This window comes from Hemitrygon akajei, chromosome 19 (genome assembly GCF_048418815.1).
Source record: "Hemitrygon akajei chromosome 19, sHemAka1.3, whole genome shotgun sequence".
NCBI lineage: Eukaryota > Metazoa > Chordata > Chondrichthyes > Myliobatiformes > Dasyatidae > Hemitrygon > Hemitrygon akajei.
Genome location: NC_133142.1, coordinates 35,892,868 through 35,906,397, shown reverse-complemented (window position 1 = coordinate 35,906,397; position 13,530 = coordinate 35,892,868). Strand labels below are relative to the sequence as shown.

General features: G+C 37.6%; 1 protein-coding gene across 7 annotated transcripts in view; it reads left to right on the top strand.

The window, feature by feature from the left end:
• The window catches only part of foxp1b (forkhead box P1b), a 528,108-nt gene that overhangs the window by 197,676 nt on the left and 316,902 nt on the right, over positions 1–13,530 (top strand). For 5 of the 7 annotated variants that reach the window (XM_073072378.1, XM_073072377.1, XM_073072376.1 and 2 more), the window contains one exon: positions 1,966–2,039. The exons of the other annotated variants lie outside the window; for them this stretch is intronic. The gene's annotated coding sequence lies outside the window, so the exon portion shown is untranslated. The remainder of the gene's footprint in view (positions 1–1,965; positions 2,040–13,530) is intronic. 7 annotated transcript variants of the gene reach the window in all.

Here is a 13,530-nt window from a genome sequence, read left to right as displayed (position 1 = left end):
ACAGTAAGACTTTTGGTGGCAAACAACATTCATTCCAAGGAGGGACAAGCATTGTTTAGTTTTTTATTTGACTCTGCAAGTTTGAACAATGGATTGACTGCAGATCATCATATATTTGAATATAATTTTGTAAAGTCTGCACAGTATTTGGAAGTTAGGAAGAACAGGGTAGTGCAGATGAAAGTCCTTTTATGAATACCAAAACAGCTCATGTCCCGTGACTTTCATGAAAATGGCATGGGGAACACTACATTCCAGTTGATATTGTCACCAACAAAATTGTAACTAATATGAGAACTTCTCGGATTAATGTACATGCTAGAATGTAGTAGATGCATTGAATTTATTATGTAAGATTCAGGAAGAATATGTTTTATATTAGAGGTCAGACTGAATAATTTCACAGATTACCTTTTACTCAGCTTCCATATGCAAGTGTTAGTACATCAAATAGACTTGGGGGTAAAAGTGATCTCTTAAAGGACCAGGCAATTTTCCTTTAATAATAAATCAAACTTTTAGAAGGAGTACAAAAGCGACATGACTTGTTCAAGCAATATCACCAAATTCCATAGTCAGAAAGATGATCATAACAGTGTATAGTATGCTTTTTTTCAGAAGTAGTGAATGATAAATACTGCAGAAATAATGTCTCAGCTGATGTGAGATCAGAATTTAACTCAGATATTGAGAAAGCTACCAAAGAGAGCTGCACTGTTTACCGCCTAGGGAAATATCCTCACATTTAACTGTCAGCTGTATACATATCTCTGGAAGGCAAATTTTAATGCTTTTATTCAAAACAGTTGTGGCTTCTAATCATCTAAATTACCTTTTAAATAGTCTACTTGTTTACAAAGTTATATCAATTCCATGCAAAGTAAACTAGAAACACGTATACTATTGAGTTGACTGGAGTTCAGTAACCAGTTTCTTACACAAAGCATGGGAGGAAGGAAATAAACATATCACAGCAGTTGGATACTATCTTAATGTTTCCCATGGATGGCAAGTAAAACATAGTGCTACAAGGTATTTCATATGTGCTATTCAGATGTGCGACCATTTTGGATGTCTAATTTTTGTAGCCATTATCCTGTACTAGATTGATATGAAGCCAGACCAACAATTGTATGCTCAAAAGACAAGATTTCTGCCAGATTTTGTTTTCTTTTTCACCTTGAGTGCCTTTTCATGTCTCTTGAAATCTTAAAGTAGGAACTGTTGCTGTTACTAAACTTTGAAGTCAAAGAGGAAGGCAGTGTGCAGTGCAAGCACTGCTTTTCAAGGCAGCTTGCTGAAGCATTGATGTTTCATGTTTGAGGATTATTCGCAGAGAAAAAACTGTGGGTTTATGTGCAGATACACCAAACAAACCTGATTTTATTTCCTTCTTTCATTTTGCATTTTAAGTTAATTTGCTAAATATGGAAGCATGCAGCACGAATGAGGACAGATGGCATCTAGTTCCACCCATTTTATTTTGCTACTGCGTCACCAGATTTTACTCATGTAATCTGTATACATGGCTTTTACTTACAGTACAAGAAGAAAGGACTAAGTTCTGTGATACATGAAGTCATTTGCACTGTAAAGAAATCTGGATGAATCTGGAGCTAGAAAGCAGAATCATGTGAAAAAAAATGTTTCATCTGTTGGTCTACACAAACGCGCGTGTGCACACTCACACGCACACTCTCTCTCACTCACTCACACTCACATACATATATATACACACACACAGGGCTTATTATGTGAATACCTGGCACTAGCTGGTACTAAAAAGCAGTCAGCTTCTGACTTCATTGTTTCTATTAACTTTCTTTGAGTGTTTCATTAAGTACAACTGGAAGCATTTGTGTTTTTTTTTAATACTTTGCCATTTTCTTGTATAAGTTGAATTGCTAAGACAGGGTAACTACCATCAAACATCCAATCAGAGTGTATAATTTTTTTTGTCTCCAGGGTAAGAAGACTGATTACAAAAGGGGGCTATAACGGAAGATTGCTTTAAATAAGCAAATCCTACTCAAAAGAAGGTAAACAGAGTGTTTATTTTTTTATAGGAGATTCTTTGTGTTGAGTTTACAGTGCTTGTTTAATGAGTAATTTCTGCACATTTAGTTTAATAAACTATAGTGTGGAAGGATTTTTGAAAGTACTAATACATAAATGCAAAACATGCATAATTATTCACAAAGAAATGTTTCAAAATAATTGGAAAACCTGTAGAGTCTTTTTTTTATTGTAAATGTTATACCCTCTAGCTGTGCTGAGACATCTACTTGGAATTCAGCTGTCTGTTTCATAATCACCTTTTGTCAGAAATTAATAGTCAGTTAAGTGCCATAGCAACGGTGATGTAACCATCAAGCAGTGACTGCAGAAGCTTGTGATGTAGGCACCCATTAGTGCCGCTGCCCACCCGACCTTGCCAGATTAGAACATTAGAAATTAATTGATGATCTATTAATTTTAAAAAGTCCGAGACATAAGAACAAAACCAAACACCAGGAAAATTTTAAATGTTATAAGATTATTAAATCCGTAGAATGAATTGTGCTACCTGTTTTGTTTCATGCATTAATAGTATCTTGATTCTTAAAAACTATTTTAATCCCTTTGCTTGGCATATAACATAATAAACAACTTGCTAGTGCTAAAGTGCCACATGGGGGTGGTGGCTAACAAGAGAGTTTAATGTTTCTGCCACTAGCAGTTTTGTTGCTGTATTTTTCATGAGCTGTAACTACCGGTAATGTACTTCGGTAGCTCCAGAGCAGTAGTTAAACATAGTGACAAGCTAAACAGCCCCAAGGCCCATGTGTTAAGGAGTAGGAGAACACACAGAATGTTACACTGCTTCAGAATGATTGCAGGAAATAGAAATAACTTCAGCATTTCTTCTGATATATTCAGGACCACAGAATAGGATTTACTTTATCCCAATTCTTCAGTTACTGCTCCTTTACATTTTTTTTGGATAGGGGTTCAAAATCCATGGAAATTAGGGGGAAGGTGAATGTGAAGAGGTGTTGTTTTCCAAGATGAGTAGTTGAGAACCTGGTTTGGCTTAGTTTTGTTAAGAGTGGACTTTGCATGTGTTGCTAACTCACAATAATGGAATTGAATTTTTTAAAGATACATGGATTTTACTTGGCAAGCATTTCTAATTTATTTTTAAACATTCGTGTAAAATATCTTTTATATTTTAAACCTGGGTTGTCAAGAGCACAGTGCAGCATGCTGTGTAATAAAATTAAAAATAAAATTGTATATTTTTGAAAAAGGAAGTTGGTTCTATTGTACTTTTTGAACTTCAGTTACATTAACACCAGTTGAGTGCAAAATATGGTTGAAAAAGTCTGTTCATTTTAGACAAAAATACATTTATTGTTTCATAATATCTCAATGCAAGCTGTGCTACATTTAATGAAATATAGAAATCTAGCTGGTTGGAGATGCTTATCTAAACAGACTGGAAATTGGAATGGTGTTGTATTGTTTATTAGCTTACAAAAATTGCCTTTTATGAGAATCTAAATGGTGCAACAAAGCACAGCATGACATGATTCACTGTTTATACTTAAAGCCTTAATTTTGGAACACAGTATCTAGTTGCCTCACACTTCTGGTTTTGTTGGCTTAATATTTTCTGCTTGCTGTTGCACAGGCAGCTAAAAAGGCTGAGACATTTTGCACTCTATGTGTCATAACACAGCTGCTTGAATCTAATGAAAAAAATGTCCCTTTCAAACCTCAACCTGCTTACAAAGATAGAGTCAAGGTATTACTGGTTGAGCATTAGGATGTGGAGTTGGCCATTGTGTCTTTGAACTTGTGAACTGATACTTGTTACCTTGATTTATTGATTCTGATATGTCTGTGTGGTGCATTAAGCTTTATTCCATCACAGCAGTTGAGGTGTGCATCTTTAACTTAACGTGACTTCCATATATCTGGCATCCTCAAGCCCTAACCTTGATTAGTATGAATTTCTGTGTTTGTGTTTGTGTCTGTTTGGGGGCAGGGAAGTAGTGAATGAATTAGATTATTATTTTGTTTTTAACACTATTATATTAAACAATAGAAATATTCTGTGCTTTATTTTAGTGTTGTCTGTCACAACAGCAAAGCATTATTGGATTCCGTTCATGTTTATTTTGTATAAAGGTCTGAAGCTTCTCCAAAGTTGACAAAATTTTTCCTACATAAACAGAGCAGTGTTTCAAAAAAAAAAGCCATACAGTGGGAGCACCTAAAAGAGAAATGAGAAATACCATCAGCTGGGGGAAAAAAGTCCATTTCATTGCAACTATGTTATTGTTTATTTTACCATACACATCCTAATATGGTTACCTCCCTGTAAAGACGGCAGGGCCTGAGTGCAGCCCCCCCCCCCCATAGGGAAAAGTTTTTTTCTTGCCTTTTGCATTCAGAGGCAGCAGTGAGAACAATAAGGAACAGAGTGAGTAATTCCAGAAAAGGGTTCCCAGAAAAAGGTGCCACATAAATCCAAGGCAATTCTCTTCCTCTGACACTGGGCACTGCAAGTGTAAACTTGCTGTTCTGTGCTGCCCAAGCATTACAGTTCCCTCTAGCTGCTGTAGTTAATATGTCTGGCCATGTGAATCACTTGTGTCTCTGTTGCTCTGTAAAGAGCTTTCAGCGAGTGCCTGCTTCCTTGAGATGGAGCTCTGCTTATACCTCAGTTGATCTGTCAGGAGTAGTGTTTGAAGGCTCCCTTTATTAGGAACATTAAGGTAAGCATGCTGATTTAGGCCTGAACCTCTGTCACCCCTCATGCTACCCACCAAAGACATATCCCAGTGATTAAATACTGATTTTGTATATCATTGTCCTCAGTCGCAAAAACAACTATAGAAGCTGTGCGTTTTGTTTTAATTACCAGTTGTGGGGGAGAAAATGCCATCCTTTCTAAACGGATCGGACTGAGGTACAGTCAATCTAGTTTAAATAGTGCTGTAAGTACTTGGATGTGTTGGGAGTGACTGTTGCTGAGTTTTTTTTCCATGCCCATCTTTTCTCATCTGCTTGAAACTCATCTGAGACCTCACATCTGTTTCAAAATCCTCATGTTACTGAGACTTGCAAGTTATCTATAGCGCTTGAACAAAGGTAGGTTGTTCCACAATGGGACACCGTGGGAGGGACAACTGGTTTTTGGAGGATTGTCTTCCTGGTGCCTGACTGGTTGACCTAGACTGAGAGTGGCTAGAAGGAGAAATTGACTGCCAGGACTTGAGTCAGTAGAAACAAGTGTATTTAAAGAGGGGAGAGTAATGTGTGTGTGAAATTCCTTATTCTTCTCTGCATTGTTAATTTAAATGAACTAAACGAAGTAAAAACTTTTTAGTGCAACATAAAATAGTTCACATTTCTAAGACTTCTGGTTTATTGTAAAACAGAAAGAGATAGAAGTTTGTGATCCCAAGATCTGTTCTGCTAAACTGTGCTGGACTTGGATTTTGATAGTAAACATCAATATAAATTTGAACAGATGTTCTGTAAAGTAGTGGCCCTTCATGCTGATTGTTTACATACAGGGATGTGATAAAGGGTGTTATGTGGTGGTGGTGTTTTTCACCGAACAGCTTGCAACCCTGATAATCAGCAGTGCAGAGTGCCATGTTTCTTCTTTAATTACACAGTGTGACTACAACAAGAAATTGATATTCTGTTTGGAATGAACCTTAATGCTAAAATAATTAGTGTTTTAGCAAACTGTAAAATAGAAAGATGTGACTTCTTGATGCAATTTCTTCATTTATGAAAGTTAACTGACTATACTGTAGCTTAAGTGGGTTTGATTTTTACTGCTGTAGTTGTGTATGAGTAAAATTATTTCAACACATGATTTTCCTCATAAAAGATATTTTCTTGTACAATTATGCTGTTTTGATCTTCTCTGTTTATTTTCATTGTTCATTCCATGTGATTGTGAAAGTGCAGTTTTAATGACTCTCGTCTGATATTTTATTGCATGGAAACTGGCTTCTGACACTGATTCTGAAGATATTGTTAGCAGGATTTGTATTCATTACTACAAGGCAAAGATTTCATTTCTATTAGTTGATTGCATTTGCAATCACCAAAAGCAGCAAGGAGCCAAAATCTGCAAATATTTTCATATTTAAAAATAAATAACTGCATATGAGGTTCTTATGCAATGTACTATTAAAACAGAAATTTATTTTGCTACTTATTACCCATGAAGGCACATTGGACTTGGTAGTCTCTAATTAGAAGTGAGATATTAACATTTCATAGGGATTTATGTTTGAATGTGGAATGGCGGGCGGCTGCTTCCTCATTATGAATACTCTCTGCATGTAATGAGGTCCATCATTAGTTGATGGAGTGGATTTGCCCCAGCTCTACCTTGAAAGGCAGATAATTTACATAGTTCTCCAGAGCTTATGGTTTAATGGGTTCTTTAGTGAATAAAATGAAAAGCTACATCTTTAAATTTTGTATCATCAGCCTTTTGGTAATTTACTGTTTCAATTTTGATTCTCGTAGCTTCTTCAGCATCAGAATTTTAAAAACTGATTCTTAAGCATATATTTGTTTAGGGTGTTTTCATTGGAGTGTACATGACAATTACAGCTGTTCATTAACAAAATTGGGTATTTGTTTTAAACTTTAACCAATCACTTTGATATGCTAATTATGGTGTAATTTAATTTGAGCCCTGTAATGATGATGCCGTTATTATGGACATAAATGATGCAGTTAAGCTGTGTAATCTCATTTGCATACTGTACACGCCAGTAAATTAAACCCTTCCTAGACGGCTTCAGCTTTAATTTTCCACTTCTTTTCACACAGTGCCTTTTGAGTTGCTCTCTGATGAGCCCACTTTCCAGTAGTAGCGATGGCTGTTTGATGTGGAGAGTGTGCATAGCTAACTACAGCTGCATACCATATATAACAGATAAAGGAACTCATTGGATATTAAGTGTTTATTTTGAAATGTTTTTTTAAAAATAGGTAGAGATGCCTTGTACTTAAAACATTATAGAGTTTGGAACACAAAAGGGTTAAGCACTCAAAACAAAATCATTTTCACGTTCTTTTCCATTTCTTAAGTATGTGTGCCAGAAAAACAGCATATTTTATGAACTTGTTTTGTATCCATGTCTTTTAGTAGAGCTACTTTTATTTGTGTACCACAAAAATATGATTTTTCTGTGAACCAATTTTCTCTGTTAGTCACTAATTGGCTACATAAATCTTGATGTTGAGAATGAGGAATGTTTCTGTGTCATAGAGTGTAATCTTCACCTTTATTTACCAATTCATTAAGATTCATTGATGCAGGATCGGTGAGAGGAAATGACAACATAAATCAGACCTCCAACATAATGACCCTAATCAGTTGGGAATAGCTAGAAATGTCATGATGAACTATGTCCTTGTATTACTGCCACTGTACATTCTCATTGGTGTGCTTTATGAGTTGGACGCATCCTCCTGACACCAGCTGTATTTAACAAAAAAAGAGTTGTTAAAAACTGATTTCATTAAAGGTGGGAGCTCCAGTCAGAGTCCTTCTGCATTTAGCCTTATGTCCTAAGCCTTCATTGTATCTGCTTATTATATATCAATTTAATATATGTTAAGATAGGTGTAGTGAGAAATCCCATTAAGAATAATGTTGATTTGAGGATTGGCATCTAAGTAGCAAGCTGAAAAGTAGAACCTCCAGGGTAGTAATCCCTGGATTGCTGCCTGTACCGCGTGCCAGTGAGGGCAAGAATAGGATGATTTGGCAGTTGAATGCGTGGCTGAGGAATGAATGCTGGGAGCAGGGTTTCAGATTTCTGGATCATTGAGATTTCTTCTGGGGAAGTTCTACCCCATACAAAAAGAACAGGTTGCACCAGAACTCGGGGGGGGGGGGGGGGGGTGGGGGAACCAATGTCTACGTGGACAGCTTTGCTAGACCTGCTGTGGAGGGTTTTAAACTAATTTAGCAGGGTGATGGGAACTGGAGTGATAGGGCAGTTGGTACATAAGTAATGCAGTGTGCAATGAGATTGTGAGGAAGGACAGGCAGATGATAGGGCAAAATGGCAGTCAGTGGGATGAGCTGAAGTGTAACATGGGGACAAAATAGAAAAAGGTGATGATTATAGGACTGAAGGTGTTATATTTGTATGCACATAGTATATGAATAAGGGAGACGATTTGTAGCGCAATAAGAGATTGGCATGTATGATATTGTGGGCATCACTGAATCATGGCTGAAAGAAGATCATAGTTGGAGCTTAACATCCAAGGATACACCTTAAATCAAAAGGACAGGCAGGTAGGAAGAGGGGGTGAAGTGACTGTTGGTAAAAAATGAAATCAAATCCTTAGGAAGACTTGACATAGGATCAGAAGTTGTAGAATTCTTGTGGGTAGAGTTAAGAAACCATGAGGGTAAAAAGACCTTGGGGATTATATGCGGCCTCCGGAGAGTAACCAGGATGTGGGGTACAAATTCCAATGGGAGATAGAAAAGGCACATCAAAGGGCAATCACGAGGAAATCTGCAGATGCTGGAAATTCAAGCAACACACACAAAATGCTGGTGGAAGGCAACAGGCCAGGCAGCATCTATAGGAAGAAGCACAGTCGACATTTCGGGCTGGGAGACCATTTCGCTGAACAGCTATGCTCTGTCCGCCAGAGAAAGCAGGATCTCCCAGTGGCCACACATTTTAATTCCATGTTCCATTCCCATTCTGATATGTTTATCCATGGCCTCCTCTACTGTCAAGATGAAGCCACACTCAGGTTAGAGGAACAACGCCTTATATTCCGTCTGGGTAGCCTTCAAACTGATGGCATGAACATTGATTTCTCTAACTTCCGCTAATGTCCCTCCTCCCCTTCTTACCCCATCCCTTATTTATTTATTTATCCCCCCCCCCCCCCACTTTTTCTCTCTCTCTTTTTTCACTCTCTGCCCCTCTCACAATCACTCCTTGCTTGCTCTCCATCTCCCTCTGGTGCTCCCCTCCCCCTTTCTTTCTCCCTTGGCCTCCCGTCCCATGATCCTTTCCCTTCTCCAGCTGTGTATCCCCTTTTGCCAATCAACTTTTGAGCTCTTGGCTTCATCCCTCCCCCTCCTGTCTTCTCTTATCATTTCGGATCTCCTCCTCCCCCTCCCACTTTCAAATCTCAGTTACTATCTTTTCTTTCAGTTAGTCCTGACGAAGGGTCTCGGCCCGTAACGTCAACTGTGCTTCTTCCTACAGATGCTGCCTGGCCTGCTGCGTTCCACCAGCATTTTGTGTGTGTTGCTCAAAAGGGCAATGTTGCGATAGTCATGGAGAAGTTCAGTGTGCAGTTAGATTGGGAAAATCAGGTTGGTGGTGGATCACGAGAGAGGGAATTTGTAGAATGCCTACAAGATGACTTTTTAGAGGAGATCGTGGTTGAGCCTACCAGGGGAAAGGCAATTCTGGATTGCGTGTTCTGTAAGGAACCAGATTTGGTTAGGGAACCTAAGGAATCCTTAGGAGGCAGTGATCGGAATCTGATAGAATTCACCATGCAGTTTGAGAGGGAAGAAGCTAAACTCAATGTATCAATATTACAATATAGTAAAGGGAATTACAGAGGCATGAGAGAGGAGCTGGCCAAACCTCATTACAAGGGGACACTAGCAGGGAAGATGGTAAAACAGAAATGTCTGGAGTCTCTGGGAGCAATTTGGAAGGCGTAGGATAGATACATTCTGAAGAAGAAAATATATTCTAAATGGAGGATGATGCAACTTTGACTGATGAGGGAAGTCAAAGACGGCATATTATATAGCAAAAATTACTGGGAAGTTAAAAGATTGGGAAACTTTCAAAAACCAATGGAAGGCAACTAATAAAAAGCAGTGTAGAGAGAAAAAATGAAATATGAAGGAAAGCTAGCCAATAGTATAAAAGAAGATACCAACAGTTTTTTCAGATATATAAAGAGTAAAAGTGAGGCAGGAGTAGATACTGGACAGCTGGAAAATGATACTGGAGAGGTAGTAATAGAGGGCAATGCAGCAGCAGACAAACTTAATAAGTATTTTGCATCAGTCTTCACTGTGGAAGAAATTCGAGAGTGTTAGGGGGTGGAAGTGAGTGCAATTGTTATTACTAAGGAGAAGGTGTTTGTGAATCTGAAAGATCTGAACGTAGATAGGTCACCTGGACCAGATGGATTACACCCCAGAAGGTTCTGAAGGAAGTAGCTGAATGATACTGGCGGACTATTAAATATCAAATGTCGCTCCACTCTTTAAGAAGTGAGAGAGGCAGAAGAAAGGAAATTATAGGCCAGTTAGCTAGACTTAAGTGGGTGGGAAGATGTTGGAGTCCATTATTAAGGATGAGGTTTTGGAGTACTTGAAGGCACATGATAAACTAGGTCAAAGTCAACATGGTTTCCCTGAGGGCAAATCTTGCTTGATAAGTATGTTGGAATCCTTGAGAAAATAGCAAACAGGATAGACAAAGTGGATGTTGTAAAATTGAATTTTCAGAAGGTGTTTGATAAGGTATCATACATGAGGCCTGCTTAACAAGATAAGAGCCCTTGGCATTATAGGAAAGATACTAGCATGGATAAGAGATTGGCAGACTGGCAGGACGTAAAAAAGTGGGAATAAAGGGAGCCTTTTCTGGTTAGCTGCCAGTGATTAGTGGTGTTCCACAGAGGTTGGTGTTTGTTGCAACCGCTTCCTTTTACTTTATATGTCAGTGGTTTGGATGACAGAATTGATGGCTTTGTGTCCAACTTTCTGAACAATACGAAGATAAGTGGTGGTGTAGTATTTTTGAGGGGCTTAGACAGATTAGCAGAATGGGCAAAGAAGTGGTAGATAGAATATAGTGTAGGGAAATGTATGATCATGCTCTTTGGTAGAAGAAATAAAGATGTAGCATATTTTCTAAATGGGAAGAGAATTCAAAAATCAGAGGTGCAAAGGGACTTGGGAGTCCTTGTGCATGATTCCTTAAAGCAGGAGTTCCCAACCTTTTTTATACCATGGACCCCTAACATTAACCAAGGGGTCTCTGGACCCCAGGGTGGGAACCCCTGCCCTAAAGATTAACCTGTAGGTCAAGTCAGTGGTAAGTAAGGCAAATGCAATGTTAGCATTTGTTTCAAGTGGACTGGAATGATATGCAATGATATGTTTCCTCAGCATTACAAGGCATGGTCAGGCTGCACTTGGATTATTTTGAGCAGTTTTGAGCTCTTTATCTAAGAAAATATGTGCTGACATTGGAGAGGGTCCAGGGAGATTCATGAGAATGATTGCAGGAATGAAAGGGTTAATTAATGAGGAGCATTTTGTGGCTCTGGGTCTATACTTACTGGAGTTTAGAAGAGTCGGGGTTGGGGGGGTGGCATTTCATTGAAACCTATCAATTATTGAAAGGCAAAGATAGAGTGGATGTGGAGAGTATGTTTCGTACAGTGGAGGAGTCAAGGACTAGAGGGCACAACCTCAGAATAGAGGGACGTCCATTTAGAACAGAGATGAGGAGGAATTTCTTTAGCTGGATTGTGGTGAGTCTGTGGACATATATAAGTAATTTTATATATTTAAAGCAGAGGTTGATAGGTTATTGATTAGTCAGTGCATCAAAGGTTATGAGGAGAAGGCAGGATAATGGGTTTAAGAGGGATAATAAATCAACCTTAATGGAATTATCAAGCGGACCCACTGGGCTGAATGGCCTAATTCTGGCCCTCTGTCTTATGGCCAATAGTGTATTCAGTAGAATAAGATATCAGGCGAGGGTCTGCGATGGGAGTTCTAAGACATCAGTTAGTACGAGAATTCAGTAAGTGGACACCTCAAAGCCAGAAACAATGGATTTCAGGTATATACAGTATATATTTATTTGTGAAATTGAGCTGAGCAGGTTGTAAGCATTTCTAGTACTTTCCAATGACATTAAATCAGCAAATGTTATTTTTCTTTATCATATTAATATGCACGTGTTATGGGTAAAGTAAAATGATAATGTTTTGAAAGTGTTAACATGCTCTCAATGTTCATTTAAAAAGAAATTAAAACTTTTTTCAAAATATGAGATAATTCAGAAAGCTTTGATATGAATCTCACAATGATCCTGTTCCAGCAGAACAAGATAAGTTTTCCTAATCTTGACAGCTTTGGATGTAATCCTGTTTTTCATTTGACAGGCTATGCTCCAAGATTTATGACATATTAATCAACTAGCTGAAAAAATACAAGCATTTTTGCCATATAAAGGTCTCATGGTGCACATGCCAATAGATATGTAGACTGTTCCATGATGAAAGCATATTTTACCATTTATTAAGGAATTCCATAGAAAATGAACAATTCCAAACTAATGGAATTTTGTGTATTTCAGAACACAATTGCTTCCTTCAGAGAACACCAAAGTTAACAGGATCTATATCTTATAATAATAAATGAAGCATCAATTGTTAGTTTGTTGTTAAAATGGGATATGAATATGTTCAGAATACTGAATCATCTGCTGTTACAAAGAAATAAACTGTGCTAGTCTTTTTTCAGCATAGCATCAATAAATTCTCATTCTATTATTTTTGTACTCAAACCAAGTTGCTTTGCCATGCAGAATTTTTATTTTGTTCATATAATTGACAGGGAATCACTGGCCATTGAGATGTAAAATCTTAAGCTGACTTTGCCCCATTGTCCTTTTCACTCTTCTGCTTATGTCCTTGAGGATGTTTGCATATGTGATGGGAAGTGTTGTTCTATGGTACCACATTCAAGTTGCTATTTCTTTGGAATGAAATTGATCGTTTTCAATTATGGGAAATCCATCACAGCTAGAGTGATCTTGTCCTGTCATATTTTCAGATTCCAGCCGATTACCATTATGCTTGGGATTTATGGTTTATTTTCTTCTTTTTTCATTAACAGTGATGAGATTAATTGTGGTGTCTCTCGAGCTGAGAAGATTTAATTTTTGTTTACAGTTAGAATCAAACTTTGGGACTTCTATCTGCATGGCTCTGCTGTAGACTACATTTAGTAAATTACCAAATGGATCTTAGAGGATTTTCTTTTTGGTAATTTCATACAATTAGTCCAATTTTAACTGATAGTTCCTATATCTCCCAAGACTGTGGTTAGTTTGTAATCTCAAAACACTGTCATACTTAGCTCCCTCAAGGTGATTAGACTTTAAAATCATCAACAACACTGCCTTTTGTCCAATATCATGCTCTTGTCAGTATTTCAGTTTGTATTAGTTATGTTTGAAATATCCAGCAATTGCCAAAATACATGACAGATTATAATCTCATATATTTTAAAGCCAATTCTTAATATAAAAGTTATTCAATATTATTTCAATCAGTGGTAAACAAGCAGACAGTCACAGCTTAGAAGTGAGGTCAGAAAGAAATAAAGAAAAGGTTGCTTGAATTACTTTAGAGTCTGTTGGGTGGGAGTCTGTTTACTTTTAGACTGATACTTAGAAAGGAATCAGCAAA